We start from the raw sequence: 15,725 nt of genomic DNA on the forward strand, positions 1-15,725 counted from the left end.
ATAGAAAAACAAGTTAAATGACACCAGAAGAAAACAAGCAGACATTCTACAAGCTAACTGGCTTTGTCTCTTTAAAAAGACAATGTCACAAGTAAGCAAACAGACAAATCTAAAAGGTAGGACATGCTATAGGGCAATTACAAGTGTCTACCACAAATCAATAGCACAAAACAATAAAGGGGAGACTGCTCTAGATTGAGAGGGTTAAAAGGCATGACATTCAAATGCCATGTGGACTCTGTTCAGATACTGATTTAAACAATCTATTATAAAAACACCTTTTTTCATGGTTTGACAATTTAGGAAATTTGATTACAGACCTGGAATTAGATAACATCAAAGAATTACCAAATTATTGTTAACTTTGTTATGTATAACATAACAGGCTGTAAGGTTTTGTGAGAAAATGACCATTTTTTAGAAATACATACCGAAATACATGGGGGAAATGGAGTAATATCTGAGGTTTGCTTTCAAGCAAAGAAAAAAATTTTTTAGAATAGTTAAGTGATAAATGAAGCCAATATGGCAATATATTAACTGTTCATTCTCACTGGTGGATATATAGGAGTTCAATGAACTATTTTATTTATTTATTTATTTAGATGGAGTCTCACCTCTGTCGCCAGGCTGGAGTGCAGTGGCACAATCTTAGCTCACTGCAACCTTGGCCTCCCGGGTTCAAGCAATTCTGCCTCAGCCTACCAAGTAGCTGGGACTACAGGCACACACTGCCACACCCAGCTAATTTTTGTATTTTTAGTAGAGACGAGGTTTTACCGTGTTGGCCAGGATGCTCTGGATCTCTTGACCTCGTGATCCACCCACCTTGGCCTCCCAGAGTGCTGGGATTACAGGCATGAGCCACCGTGCCCGGCCCTATTCTATTTTTAAAGGAAAAAATCTGTCACAGAAAAAAGATGTGGTGGTGCTGCTGACCTAGATTTAAACTCTTTGGTTAGCTATTGCTATTATAAAGGAGAATTTCTGGAGAAGCAGTATGCAGATTCTAGAACAAGCAATTCAGAAGGCTGAAATTCTTTCTTTAAAAGTAACATTTGTTTAAAACATGAATGGAAGCAAATTTACCAAAAATATTGATACATAATTTTTCAGGCATGGATACTTGGATATCTTTTATATTGTTCTCTATGTTTTTGTATGTGTGGTGGTTTTAAAACATGGCTCCAAATCCTATGATACCTTTCCTATTGACAGGTGGGGTTTGTGCCTGACTCTTGAATCTAAGCATGCTCATTTGTAACCTATAGAATAGGATATAAATGATACTACGTGACTTCTGAAGCTAAGTCAGTAAAGGCAATTTCAGTTTCCACTCTGCTTGTTGGAACACTCATGCTTAGCAATCTGAACTGCCATGTAAAAAGTTTGATTGCCTTGAGTCTGCTGGGCAGTGAGGAAGCTAGTCACATGGAGAGGCCACATGTTAGCCCTTTCAGTCTTTTGTGTCCTCCCAGACCAGGTACCAAACATGTAGGTGAGAAAGACTTCAGATGACTCGAACTCTTAGCCAACAAGTCACCCCCAGCCTTCAAAGTTTTTCCAGCTGAGACCCCAGACTTCGTGCAGTAGAGACAAGTTGTTGCCACTGTGCCATTTCCAAATTCCCGACCCACAGAATACATGAACATGAGAAAATGGTGGTTGTTTTAAGCTGGGAGAAAAAAACCCTCCTTGATTAGACTTGGGTTTCAGAAGGGGGAAAAAAAAGCTATAAAAGATGTTTTGTGAAACAGGTGGGGAAATTTGGTTATGAACTTGGTATTTAAAGACCTTAGGGAATTATTACTTAATTCTGGTTAAGTATTTAAAAAACAGTAGTGTGGTTACAGTGGAAAATGACCACTGTATTATTCTTTTTTTTTTTTTTTTTTTTTTTTTTTTGTAAGATGAAGTCTCGCTCTGGTACAATCTCTGGTCACTGCAACCTCTGCCTCCCGAGTTCAAGCAATTCTCCTGCCTCAGCCTCCCAAGTACCTGGGATTACAGGCGCCCACCACCACGCCTGGCTAATTTTGTATTTTTAGTAGAGACAGAGTTTCACCATGTTGGCCAGGATGGTCTCAAACTCCTGACGTCAAATGATCCACCTGCCTCAGTGTCCCAAAGCGCTGGGATTACAGGCGTGAACCACTGCGTCCAGCTAGATGTCCTTATTCTTAGGAGATATTAGGGATAAAATACGTTTTGATAACTGTACATTACTTTGAAGTGACTCAGGGAAAATTATAGATAGCCAGACAGATATAGATAGATGAATCAAGCAACTACAGCAAAATGTTACAACTACAGAATCTGGGTATTGAGACTATATGTATTCATGTGCTATCCCTTCTACTTTTATGTATATGTAATATGTCATATTATACTTTGGGAGGCTGAGGCAGGCAGATCACTTGAGGTCAGGAGTTTGAGACCAGGCTGGCCAACATGGTGAAACCCTGTTTCTACTAAAAATACAAAAAACATTAGCCAGATGTGGTGGCACATGCCTGTAAATCCCAGCTACTCAGGAAGCTGAGGCAGGAGAATCACTTGAACCCGGAAGGCGGAGGTTGCAGTGAGCTAAGATAGTGCTATTGCACTCCAGCCTGAGCGACAGAGTCAGACTCCATCTCAAAAAATAAAATAGTCATATTAACAAATTTTAAAATAATGAACAAGACTAAGAGATTATAATAACCAAATGCAATGTGTAATCCTTGAATAGATTCTGGTTTAAGCAAGCCAATTCCAAAAGATATTTGTGGTACAACTGTGGGAAATTTGAGTAAGTACATGGTACTAGATGATATTAAGAAATAAATGTGGCCGGGCGCAGTGGCTCACGCCATAATCCTAGCACTTTGGGAGGCCAAGAAGGGCAGATCACGAGGTCAAGAGATCAAGACCATCCTGGCCAACATGGTGAAACCCCGTCTCTACTAAAAAATACAAAAATTAGCTGGGCGTGGTGGTGCGTACCTGTAGTCCCAGCTACTCAGGAGGCTGAGGCAGGAGCATTGCTTGAACCCAGGAGGCGGAGGTTGCAGTGAGCCAAGGACTGTGCCATTGCACTCCAGCCTGGCGCCTGGTGACAGAGCTAGACTCTGTCTCAAAAAAAAAGAAAAGTTACTTTGCTTATGTGTCACATAATGGTACTATGGTTAAGAAAGAAAATATCATTCAATGCATATTTAACTATTTAGGATGAGATGTCATGATAGGTGACACCAGTGAATGTGGCAGAGTAAGGACCTCTAAGAATTCATTTCCCTATAAAAAACAAGGGAAAAACTAGCAAAAAGTGTCAGGATGAATTTTTTCAGAACTCTGGAAAGTAACAAAAGGTTTGCAGCAACCTGGAAAACATTTATTCAAGAAAAACAGCTGAATCTCAGTAAGAACAATTGAGCTTTGTGCATTTTAACTTGCCATAGACATATCTACCTTGCCCTAGCTTAGTGAACACCTTGAAAAATAGCAGCCCATGTTCCCAGTAATATAGTGAGCAGAACGGAGCTAGAGCTTTCTTTCAAAGCCTAGTACTAAAACCCTCTCCCCCTCCCTGGGGGACGTTTATTTTTAAAAAATGTGTAAAAGCATGTGCTTAATGTCATAGCTGTTTAAGGTGATACATAACAGTTGTGGTAAACAATAGATTAATCCAAATGATTTTTTAAAAAAGCTAAGAAATGAGATGCCCATAGAGAATGTGAAAAACTCCCACACATTTCTGCAAATTAGAAGACCACATGCATTGCATGTGTTGGGGCTGTAAGACTGGAGAAGGCCCTAAGCATGCACCTCTGTCTAACTTTGAGATGTTGCACAAGAAGGACATGAAGACTACGGCAGAGTTGTAAACTGCCTAGCTGAGTGAAGGCATGCTCCAACATGCACATATAGAGGCTCTCAGCAAGCACTGGGAGACTCACTGGTTCCAGGTATTTCAGGAAATCTGTGTCTAATCATGAGACATCTACTAAGCTAAATGAGTAGAGACATTAGTGGGCACAAACAAAAGTTTACAGACTTTACAGAATTAGTTCAGAAAAGCCACTAAACCAAACCAAACTACAACAAAAAGAGTGCTCCCTGAGAAGCAGAGTGGAGAAAATCTGATTTTCAGAGTTGCCATGGCATTTAACATGTACAGTTTTCAACAAAAAACAAGACATACAAGAAATAAAGTAGAGCCATTCACAAGAAAAAAAGCCATCAGTGTAAACTGTCCCTGACTTCCTTGACAAAGTTGTGAGTTACCACACAAGGACTTTAAATCAGCTATTTTAAATGCTTTCAAAGGCTAAAGGAGACCATGTCTAAACAACTACAGGAAAGTATGAGAATGATGTCTCACCAGAGAATACCATAGAGACAGAAATTATAAAAAGAAACCAAATAGATATTTTAGAGTTGAAAAATAAAATAACTGAAATGTAAACTTCACTAGAGGGTTTTAGTAGCAGATTTGAGCAGGTAGAAGGAAAAATAACTGACTCTGAAGATAAGTCAATTAAGATTATCCAATCTGATAAGCACACAAAAAAAGAGAATGAAGAAAAGTGAACAGAGACAAAGGGATCTGAAGGACACCTATTTGAAGAAATAGCAACTAAAAACTTTCCAAATTTGATGAAAAATAATCTATACATTCAATAGCTGAACAAACTCCAAGCTGGGCAAACATAAAAGGCTACACATCATAACCAAAACCAAAGACAACAACAGAATTTTGAAAGCAACAAGACAGAAGTGACTCGCATCCTAAATTGAATTCTCCGTAAGACTGATACTTTATTATCAGAAACCATGAAGGTTGGAAGACATATTCTAAGTGCTAATAGAAAAACACTATCAATCAAGAATTCCAGATCCAGGCTGGGCACGGCAGCTCACACCTGTAATCCCAGCACTTTGGGAGGCCGAGGTGAGTGAATCACAAGGTCAAGACTTCAAGACCAGCCTGGCCAAGATGGTGAAACCCTATCTCTACTAAAAATACAAAAATTAGCCGGGTGCGGTGGCAGGTGCCTGTAATCCCAGCTACTCAGGAGGCTGAGGCAGAGAATCGCTTGCACCCAGTTGCGGGGGTGGAGGTTGCAGTGAGCCAAGATTATACCACTGTAGTCCAGCCTTAGCGACAGAGTGAGACTCGATCTCAAAAAAAAAAAAAAAAAAGAATTCTAGATCTAGTAAAACTATCTTTCAAATATGAAGAAATCAAGATATTCCTCGATAAACAAAAACAAATAGTTTGACACTAGTAGACCTGTCCTATAAGAAATGCTAAAGGGAAACCTTCAGGTTAAAATGAAAGGACACTATACAATTGAATCTACATTAACAAATAAAGAGCAATGGTAAAGGAAACTAGATAGGTATATATTTAAAAGACAGTATCTGGCCGGGTGAGGGTGGCTCATGCCGGTAATCCCAGAAATTTGGGAGGCTAAGGCGGGTGGATCATGACGGCAGGAGATCGAGACCATCCTGGCCAACATGGTGAAGCTCCAGCTTTACTAAAAATACAAAAATTAGCTGGGGGTGGTGGCGCATGCCTGTAGTCCTGGCTACTCAGGAGGCTGAGGCAGAACTGCTTGAACCCAGGAGGCAGAGGTGACAGTGAGCCGAGTTCTCGCCACTGCACTCCAGCCTAGCGACAGAGCGAGGCTCCATCTCAAAAAATAAGACAGTATGAGCATATTTTTGTTTGCAACTTTTTCTATCTGGATTAACAGACAATTAAGTAAAGCAATTACCACAACCCTATGTTCATGAACACAATGTATAAAGATGTAATTTGTCACAGTAACAGCATGAAGGAGAAGAGTAATGGAGCTATATAGAAGCAAAGTTTCTGTGTAGTATTGAAATTGATAATAATGTAAATTAGAATGGTATAAATTAAGTTGTTAAACCACTAAGAAAATAACTTGGCTAGGCATGGCGGCTCATGCCTGTAATCCCAGCACTTTTGGAGGCCGAAGCAGCCAGATCACCTGAGGTCAGGAGTTTGAGACCAGCTTGGCCAACATGGGGAAACCGCGACTCTACTAAAAATACAAAAATTAGCCAGGCATGGTAGCACACACCTATATTCCCAGCTACTTGGGAGGCTGAGGTGGGAGGATCGCTTGAATCCAGGAGGTGGAGGTTGCAGTGAGCCAAGACTGCGTCACTGCACTCAGTCTGGGCAACAGGGTAAGACTCCGTCTGGAGAAAAAAAAAAAAAACTCATATATATATATACACAGATAAAAAAAGGAATTAAAATGGGATCCTAGGGCTGGGCACAGTGGCTCATACCTATAATCCCAGTGCTTTGGGAGGCAAAGGCAGGTGAATCACCTGAGGACAGAAGTTTGAGACCAGCCTGGTCAAAGTGGTGAAATCCTGTCTCTCCTAAAAATAGAAAAATTAGCTAGGGGTGGTGGTGGGCACATGTAATCCCAGCTACTAAGGAGGCTGAGGCAGGAGGAGAATTGCTTGAACCCAGGAGGCAGAAAGGTTACAGTGAGCTGAGATTGTGTCACAGAGTGACACTCTGTCTCAAAAAAAAAGAAAAAGTGGGGGGAATCCTAGAAAATAGCTATTAAACACAAAATAAGGCAGTCATTAATGGAGGAATTGAGAAACAAATAAGACATATAGGAAACAAATAGCAAAATGGATGTTGTGAATCCAACTTTGGCAGCTATTAGATTAATAGACTGAACTCTCCAACTGAAAGGCAGATATTAGCAGAACGGATTAAAAATGACTCTACTATATGGATCTGTACAAGACACACAGTTTAGATTTGAAGACACAGAGAGGTTGAAAATAAATGGATGAAAAAAGAGGTAATAATAAAAATGGTACTCAAAAACAATGGCTATACTAGTATCAGATAAAAGAGACTTTGAGACAAAAATCATTACTAAAGACAAAGAAGAGCACCTTATAATGATAAAAAGGTCAAACCATCAAGAGGCTATAATAATTACAAACATATATATACCTAACAACAGAGGCTCAAAATAGATGAAGTGAAAACTGACCAAATTGATGGGAGGAAACAGATAAATTCAATAATAGCTGGAGACTTCAATACCACATTTTCAATAATGAATAGAACAATTTTAGAAAATCAGCAAAAAACTGGAGATGTGAGATTTTGCTTAAAGTGCCTTGAAAAAAAGAGTAAAGCAAATACAGCAAAATGTTCATTATTAAATCTAGGTGACAGATATATATAGGTGTTCATACTAACCTCTTAAATTTTCTGTCTGAAAATTTTCATAACAAAAAATTTGTAAAAGGAAAAATATTTCCTGACTATTCTTGTGATTACTGTCGCATTATAGTATATTTAAATATGTAATGGGCTAATTTCCCTTACTTTCTCTATCCCGATATTCTTTAAGCTTATCATACCCGTTTATTTTTAAATTACTTTTAGAATGAATTCCCCACAGAATTCCACTAGGATTCTGATTTACGATAGTGTTAAATGTATACATTAATTTGGAAGGAAATGACTCATTACAACACTCAGTCCTTATAACCAGGTACATGGCAAATCTCTATTTCTTCACGTTGGTTCCACACATATCTTCTTACAATTATTCTTGCATATTTTATGTATTTGTTGCTATTGTCATTAGCATTTCTTTTTCTCAGTACATTATGGTTATTACTAATATGGTACTTCTTGATTTTTGGTTATCTGGTATATATCCAATGATTACCCAATTTATTGAATTCTCTTACCAGTATGAACAGTTTTTAGTTGATTCTCTTTCATTTTCTAATATTATATAATTATATCATATCTCTATTTTTATTTATTTCTATTTTTTTGTAGAGCTGGGGGTCTTACTATGTGGCCCAGGCTGGTCTTTAACTCCTAGGCTCAAGCAGTCCTCCCACCTCAGCCTCCCAAAGTGATAGGGATTACAGACATTAACCACCATGCTCAGCCTCATATCTGTATTTTCCATATTGATTATAAAATCATACCTTATCTTTCACTCACCAAATATTTATTAAACATCTCCTACAGGCCAGACATGAGGCAAGGTGCTAAAGATATAATGATGGCCAAAAGTAAACAGGATTCTCACCCTGATGGCTCACATCCTGATTTGGTCTCTTCATTTCTAATAGTTACAGTTCTCATTTCTGCTTCACTTCTAATTACGCTGGTATAAACTTCTAGAACAATACTAAATAATAGCAGTGTTAGTGGGCACATTCATCTTATTCCTGATCTTAATGGGAATACCCTTAGCAGAATGCCTCGATCATTTCTGAGTTAAGAATTCACTTTGAAAATGTGATAAAAATTACTAGCTGAAGGAATATACATACATACATGCATGCATGCATTTACATGAAGTTTTAATAGAATTTTAGGAGATTCAAAGGTCCATGACCACCAACTAATGCAGCCCTGCTCTACAGTTTCATCCTATTGGGTTAAGCTAAATGTTCTTCTTCATCTTAAAGAACTGTCTTTGTAGTTAACTAAAAGTCACTTTTTTAAAAGTTTGCTGTTTTTTGGCCAGGTGTGGTGGCTTACGCCTTGTAATCCCAGCACTTTGGGAGGCTGAGACAGGTGAATCACTTGAGGTCAGGAGTTCAAGACCAGCCTAGCCAACATGGTGAAACCTCCTCTCTACTAAAAATACAAAAATTAGCCAGGCATGGTGGCAGGTGCTTTTAATCCCAGCTACTCGGGAGGCTGAGGCAGGAGAATCACTTGAACCTGGGAGGTGGAGATTGCAGTGAGCCAATACTGCGCCATTGCACTCCAGCCTGGGCAACAAGAGTGAAACTCCATCTGAAAAAAAAAAAAAAAAAAAAAACACATAGAAAAAACCAAGGGTGTTAATTATCTACTCTCTGAATAAGCAAACAAATGATCAACACTTGATATGAAATATTCATATTTTTCATGCAGAATGAGGAAGAAGTACCATAAGCAATTTTATGTGTAAAATATGTGTGTGCGTGTTTGTATGAAACAAAGGATGACTAGTTCCTTACTATATAAAATGGCAACTGAAAAAGTTTAAGAATCACATGGATAAGTGGGCAAAGGATGTAAACAAAATTTACAATGGAAGAAATTCTAATGTTAATAAAACATAGAGGAAATGCTTAATCAAAAAAATGTAATTTAAATCAATGAGATACTGTTTGCTTGTGAATTACCAAAGATCAAAAACTCATGGTAGAGGCCGGGTGTGGTGGCTCACGCCTATAATCCCAGCACTTTGGGAGGCCGAGGCTCATCACCTGAGGTCAGGAGTTCAAGACCAGCCTGACTAACATGGCGAAACCTCGTCTCTACCAAAAATACAAAAAATTAGCTGGGTGGTGGCAGGCACCTGAAATCTCAGCTACTTGGGAGACTGAGGAAGGAGAATTGCTTGAACCTGGGAGGCGGAGGTTGCTGTGAGCCAAGATCACGCCATTGCACTCCAGCCTGGGCAACAGAGCGAGACTCTGTCTCAAAAACAAAACAAAAAAAAGTCCCTCATGATAAAGACTATTCATTCTCAATCAAGTATCATTCTCTCTTTTCTGCTTACTAATAAAAACACTGATTTTGTGGGATAGCAATATGCTTAGATAAAATCTATTTCCTGGCCTCTCTGGCTGACAGTCTTGACCATCTGACACAATTTCAGTCAAAGAGATGTGTAAAAAAAGTGGATATTAAAACTCCTTGAGAACGGGGAGTGCTCAGTAGGCCTTTTCCTTTTTCCTTTTGCTTTTCTTTCTTGACTGCAGCCCAGACCCCAATGCTGGAGGTGAAGTAGCCAACTTGTGACCCTAAGAGAATAAGCACTCACTAATGATATTTGAGACATTACTCATAAGCAAATACTACTCCTAATTGGTATATTCAATGCCTGCATACATTTCATAAACAAGCACTCACACATGACTGACAGAAGTGTAAATTGGTACAACTTTTCTGGAAACCACTTTTGCAATTAAGTATCAAGAACTTTTAAAACATTATTAACAAACTGTGTTGGCAAGGGTGTAGGAAAACTGGCACACTTATCCATTGCTTATGGGAGTACAAACAATCCAATTTCTAAGACGTATTCTTTTTTTTTTTTTTTTTTTTTTAAGACTCAGTCTCGCTCTTGTCTGCCTGAAGTGCAATGGCGCCATCTTGGCTCACTGCAACCTCTGCCTCCCGGGTTCAGCCAATTCTCCTGCCTCAGCCTCCAGAGTAGCTAGGATTACAGATGCCTGCCACCACACCCGGCTAATTTATGCTTTTTTAGAGATGGGGTTTCAATATGTTGGCCAGGCTGGTCTCGAACTCCTGACACCTCAGGTGATCCACCTGCCTTAGCTTCCCAAACTTCTGGGATTACAGGCATAAGCCACCGTGCCTAGCCTCTTGTTTTTTTTCTAGATGGAGTCTGGGTCTGTCTCCAAGGAGTGCAGTGGCATGATCTCAGCTCACTGCAACCTCCGTCTGCTGGGATCAAGCAATTCTCCTGCCTCAGCCTCCTAAGTAGCTGGGATTATAGGTGTACACCAGCATGCCCGGCTAATTTTTTTAATTTTAGTAGAGATGGGGTTTCACCATGTTGGTCAGGCTGGTCTCGAACTCTTGACCTCGTAATCCGCTGGTCTCGGCCTCCCAAAGTGTTGGGATTACAGGTATGAGCCATTGCATCCAGCCTCTATAGAGTATTCTTAAGAGAAAAGCAAAGCACATAATAGTGCATAAAATATGTCTCCAATTGAATTTTAAAAAAAGGGAGGGGGAGGACACATATAAACACATACATTTGCTTATATATGCATAAACTGTCTGAGAGGATAAATTTAAAAATTGATAACACTAGTTGACTCCAGGTGGAGAACTGGAAGGCTATGAAACAGGGGTTGGGAAGGAAACTTTTCATTGTATAACCTCACATACTTTGGCCCATCTAAGGTTTCATGGAGAACCAACCTAAGTAAATAATCGGAGTTATAGACATTTACATATAAAGATGGTCACTCCAAATTTACTTACTGTAAAAACTTGACAATAGCCTAAATGTTAGAAACTATATATTAGGTATATGGAACTGAAATCTTGTAGCCATTTTTATAAACAATGGCATAGGAGCATGCTTATCAGTCAATGTAGAGTATTAACAGTGTAGAGTATTTAATAACCTTGATAGCATAAACAAACAAAAGAAAGAGTAGGGTCACTAATATCCGTATCTTACAAAGTAGGTAATCAAGGGAGATCGATGGCCTGTAATCCTAGCACTTCAGGAGGCCGAAGCGGCTGGATCACTTAGGGTCAGGAAATTCGAGACCAGCCTGGCCAACATGACAAAACCCTGTCTCTACTAAAAATACAAAAAAAATTAGCTAGGTGCGGTAATGTGCACCTATGGTCCCAGCTACTCAGGAGGCTGAGGCATGAGAATCACTTGAATCCAGTAGGCGGAAGTTGCAGTGAGCCAAGATCGTGCCACTGAACTCCAGCATGGGCCACGGAGTGAGATTCTGTCTTAAAAAAAAAAAAAAAAAAAAAAAAAAAAAAAAAACAGGAGAACAATCCAAGATGGCCGATTGCTAACATCCCGGGATTGCAGCTCTCAGGGAAGGCGCGGAGAACTAGACGCCACACTTTCAGACAAAGTCTGGTCGCTCACGGAGCAGAAGATCCCCCAGTGGTGGAAACACACGAGTCGCCAGCGCGACTCTCATGGTCGGCGCAGCGGTTCCGCCGGCACCTCTACACGGCAGCGCTTGGCACAGAGTAAACGAGACGGGTTCCCCTTCTGACCGAGGTTTGGAGCCCCGGGAAGGCAGAGTCACCTACTACGGAAACAAGAAGGAAGCCCGACAGGAGAATCCTGGGCAGAAAAGCACCATCAGTTTTAACGCCGCTGCTCTGGCCCTGGGAACTAACAACCTGGACGTCCACTCAAGAGACCTAATCTGAAAGTTGGTAATTTCAAAGACGACAGGAGGATAAATTTACAATGACGGGAAGAAACCAGCGTAAAAAAGCTGAGAATACTCAAAGTCAGAACGCCTCTCCCTCTAAAGATGATCACAGTTCCACATCAACAATGGAACAAGGCTTGATGGAGAACCAGCGCCTCCTGATGACAGAATCACTCTTCAAGGAATGGATAACAACAAACTTCAGTGAGTTAAAAGAACATGTTGTAGCCCAACGTAAAGAAACTAGAAACTTTGAAAAAAGGTTTGATGAAATCCTATTGAGAATAGACAAATTAGAGAGGAGTATGAGTGAATTAATGGAACTGAAGAATACAATACAGGAACTCCGAGAAGTATGCACAGGTTTAAACACTCGAATTGTTCAAGCAGAAGAAGGGATATCAGAGGTCAAAGTCCAACTTAATGAAATAAAACGTGAAGAAAAGATTAGAGAAAAAAAAATAAAAAGGAATGAGCAAAGTCTCCAAGAAATGTGGGACTATGTGAAAAGACCAAATTTATGTTTGAGAGGTGTACCTGAATGCGACGGAGAGAATGAATCCAAGCTGGAAAATACCCTTCAGGATATTATTCAGGAAAATTTTCCTAAACTAGCAAAGCAAGTCAACATTCAACCCCAGGTAATACAGAGAACACCACAAAGATATTCCTCAAGAAGAGCAACCCCAAGGCACATAATTGTTAGATTCACCAGGGTTGAAACGAAGGAGAGGATACTCAGGGCAGCCAAAGAGAAAGGTCAGATTACCCACAAAGGCAAGCCTATCAGACTTACAGCAGATCTCTCGGCAGAAACCCTACAGGCCAGAAGAGAGTGGGGGCCAATATTCAACATCCTCAAAGAACAGAACCTTCAGCCCAGAATTTCATATCCAGCCAAACTAAGCTTCACAACTGAAGGAAAAATAAAATCTTTTATGAACAAGCAAGAACTCAGAGATTTTATTACCACCAGGCCTGCTTTACAAGAGCTTCTGAAAGAAGCATTACACACAGAAAGAAACAACCAGTATTAGCCTTTCTAAAAATACACCAAAAAGTAAAGAGCACCAACATAAAGAAGAATTTACACCAACAAATGGATAAAACAGCCAGTCAACATCAAATGGCAGTAACCCTAAATTTAAATTGACTGAATTCCCAATCAAAAGACACAGCCAAAACCCAACAGCATGTTACATCCAGACCTGTTTCACATGCAAGGATACACAAAGACTCAAAACAAAGGGATGGAGAAAGATTTACCAACCAAATGGAGAGCAAAAATAAATAATAAATAAATAAAAAGCAGGAGTTGCAATTCTTGTATCGGATAAAATAGATTTTAAAGCAACAAAGATATAGTGGTAAAAGGATCAATGCAACAACAAGAGCTAACGATCCTAACACCCAGATAGGAGACTTAGATTCAATGAGACAGAAAATTAATAAGGATATCAAAGACTCGAACTCAGATCCAGAACAAGTAAACTTAATAAATATTTATAGAGCTCTCCACTTCAGATACACAAAATATACATTCTTGTCAATACCACATCACACCTACCCATTAGTTTAAATGAAACATTGATTGGCCATTATTAATACCCAATTTTTTTCAAAATAAAGCAATATTTCCATTTACTCTCCCTCTTTCTCTTCCTCTTTCTTCCTCTCCTTTACTTATTTTTTTTTTCTTTCCTTCTCCCAAAAAAAAAAAAAAATAAAACAGAGAGAGGCCGGGTGCGGTGGTTCACACCTGTAATCCCAGCACTCTGGGAAGCCAAGGCAGGCAGATCACGAGGTCAAGAGATCGAGACTATCCTGGCCAACATGGTGAAACCCCATCTCTACTAAAAATACAAAAATTAGCTGGGCATGCTAGCGCACGCCTGTACTCCCAGCTATTCAGGAGGCTGAGGCAGGAGAAATGCTTGAACTCGGGAGGCAGAGGTTGCAGTGAGCCACTATACTCCAGCCTGGTGCCTGGCGACAGAACAAGACTGTCTCAAAACAACAACAACAACAAAAAAAAAAAAAACAGAGAGAGAGAGAGAGAGAGAGAGAGAGAGAGAAATGACAGAAGCTGATTAAAGGAGAAATAGACTTGATAAATCAAGAAAGGGTGGCATACCTCTCTTATCTTGAGTTTTGGAGATATCTACCAGGAAATGAAAACTATGAGACTGTCTCTTAGGAATGAAATTGAAGGTGAGGAAAGCAGGAGCAGAAGAACATTGCTTTTCTTCATAAATTTATCTATACTTGTTGATATGTGATATACACTACTTTGATTAAAAGGCCAAAAAAATTTTTGAAGCAGGGTGCATAATTGTATACACAGTGTGATTTAAAGCATAAACATTTAAAAATGTATAGGAATAAGACTATAAGGAAACATGTCAAAATGTTAATAGTGGTTACTTCTGGGTAGCAGACTCATGGGTGGTTCCTTCTTTACAATTCCTTTTCAGTATTTTCTAAAATTTCTATTGTGCTAACCAGAAAAATTTACTTTAACAGAAGAAAATAAAGCTGGAAATGATAGAAGAAAATAAAATTTTAAAATAGGTCTTTTTTTTTTTTTTTTGAGATGGAATCTCACTCTGTTGGCCAGGCTGGAGTGCAGTGGCACTACCTCGGCTCACTACAACCTCCACTTCCTCAGGTTCAAGCAATTCTAGTGCCTCAACCTTTCAAGTAACTGAGACTAAAGGCACATGTCACCACACCCAGGTAATTTTTATATTTTTAGTAGAGACGGGGTTTTACCTTGTTGGCCAGGCTGGTCTCAAACTCCTGACCTCAAGTTATCCACCCGCCTCAGCCTCCCTAAGTGTTGGGATTAAAGACATGAGCCACTGCACCCAGCCAAATTTTTTCCCCCCAGATGGAGTTTTGCTTTTGTTACCCAGACTGGAGTGCAGTGGTGTGATCTTGGCTCACTGCAACCTCTGCCTCCTGGGTTCCAGCAATTCTCCTTCCTCAGCCTCCCCAGTAGCTGGGATTAAAGGCACCCGCTACCATGCCCAGCTAATTTTATATTTTTAGTAGAGATGAGGTTTCACCATGTTGGTCAGGCTGGTCTTGAACTCCTGACCTCAGGTGATCTGCCAACCTCGACCTCCCAAAGTGCTGGGATTGTAGGTGTGAGCTACTGTACCTAGCCCCAAATATTTTTTTAAAAAGGGAACATTTACTCATTAACCCACCAACAGAACGCTTCTGAGTGCCCTGCTACCCCTACCACAGTCCCTTGACCTCAAGCAAACACCAAAAAGTCTAAATAAGGGCCCTTTATCTGCTGGGGAACCACAGGTACTGAAATCTTAATGCCCTCTGTGGCAGACTGTCGCAGTAATGGCCCTCAGTGTGCTCATGTATCCTTGTATGCATGAGCCTTTGTGATGTGACTTTGCAGCTCTCCTCTCAAAAGGTGCACTCTATTTCTCCAACCACGGGATCAAGGGTTAGCCATGTAACTTGCTTTAGCCAATGGAACAACAGCAAACATGACATAAGCAAAAGCCTGAAAAGTACTTGCACGTTGGGGCTTGTCCTCTCTTGCTGCTAGAAACCTTTCTGCCATCTTGTGGAAAAGCTTGGTAGACGAAAGACCATGTAGAGAGAAGCCTTAGCCATCTAAGTAAGTCTGAGACACCCGAAGGAGAACTTCTGAGACCATTCAGCCCCAAGCAAGCTGGCCTAGACTAGAAGAAAAGCTCAGCCAACCTACAGAATCATGAGAA

At 40.0% G+C, this 15,725-nt stretch overlaps 1 protein-coding gene across 8 annotated transcripts in view; it reads right to left on the minus strand.

The window, feature by feature from the left end:
- Positions 1-15,725, minus strand: part of PHF8 (PHD finger protein 8) — a 108,223-nt gene that overhangs the window by 9,417 nt on the left and 83,081 nt on the right. The gene's annotated exons all lie outside the window — the stretch shown is intronic.

This window comes from Callithrix jacchus, chromosome X (assembly GCF_049354715.1).
Source record: "Callithrix jacchus isolate 240 chromosome X, calJac240_pri, whole genome shotgun sequence".
NCBI classification, from domain to species: Eukaryota; Metazoa; Chordata; class Mammalia; order Primates; family Cebidae; genus Callithrix; species Callithrix jacchus.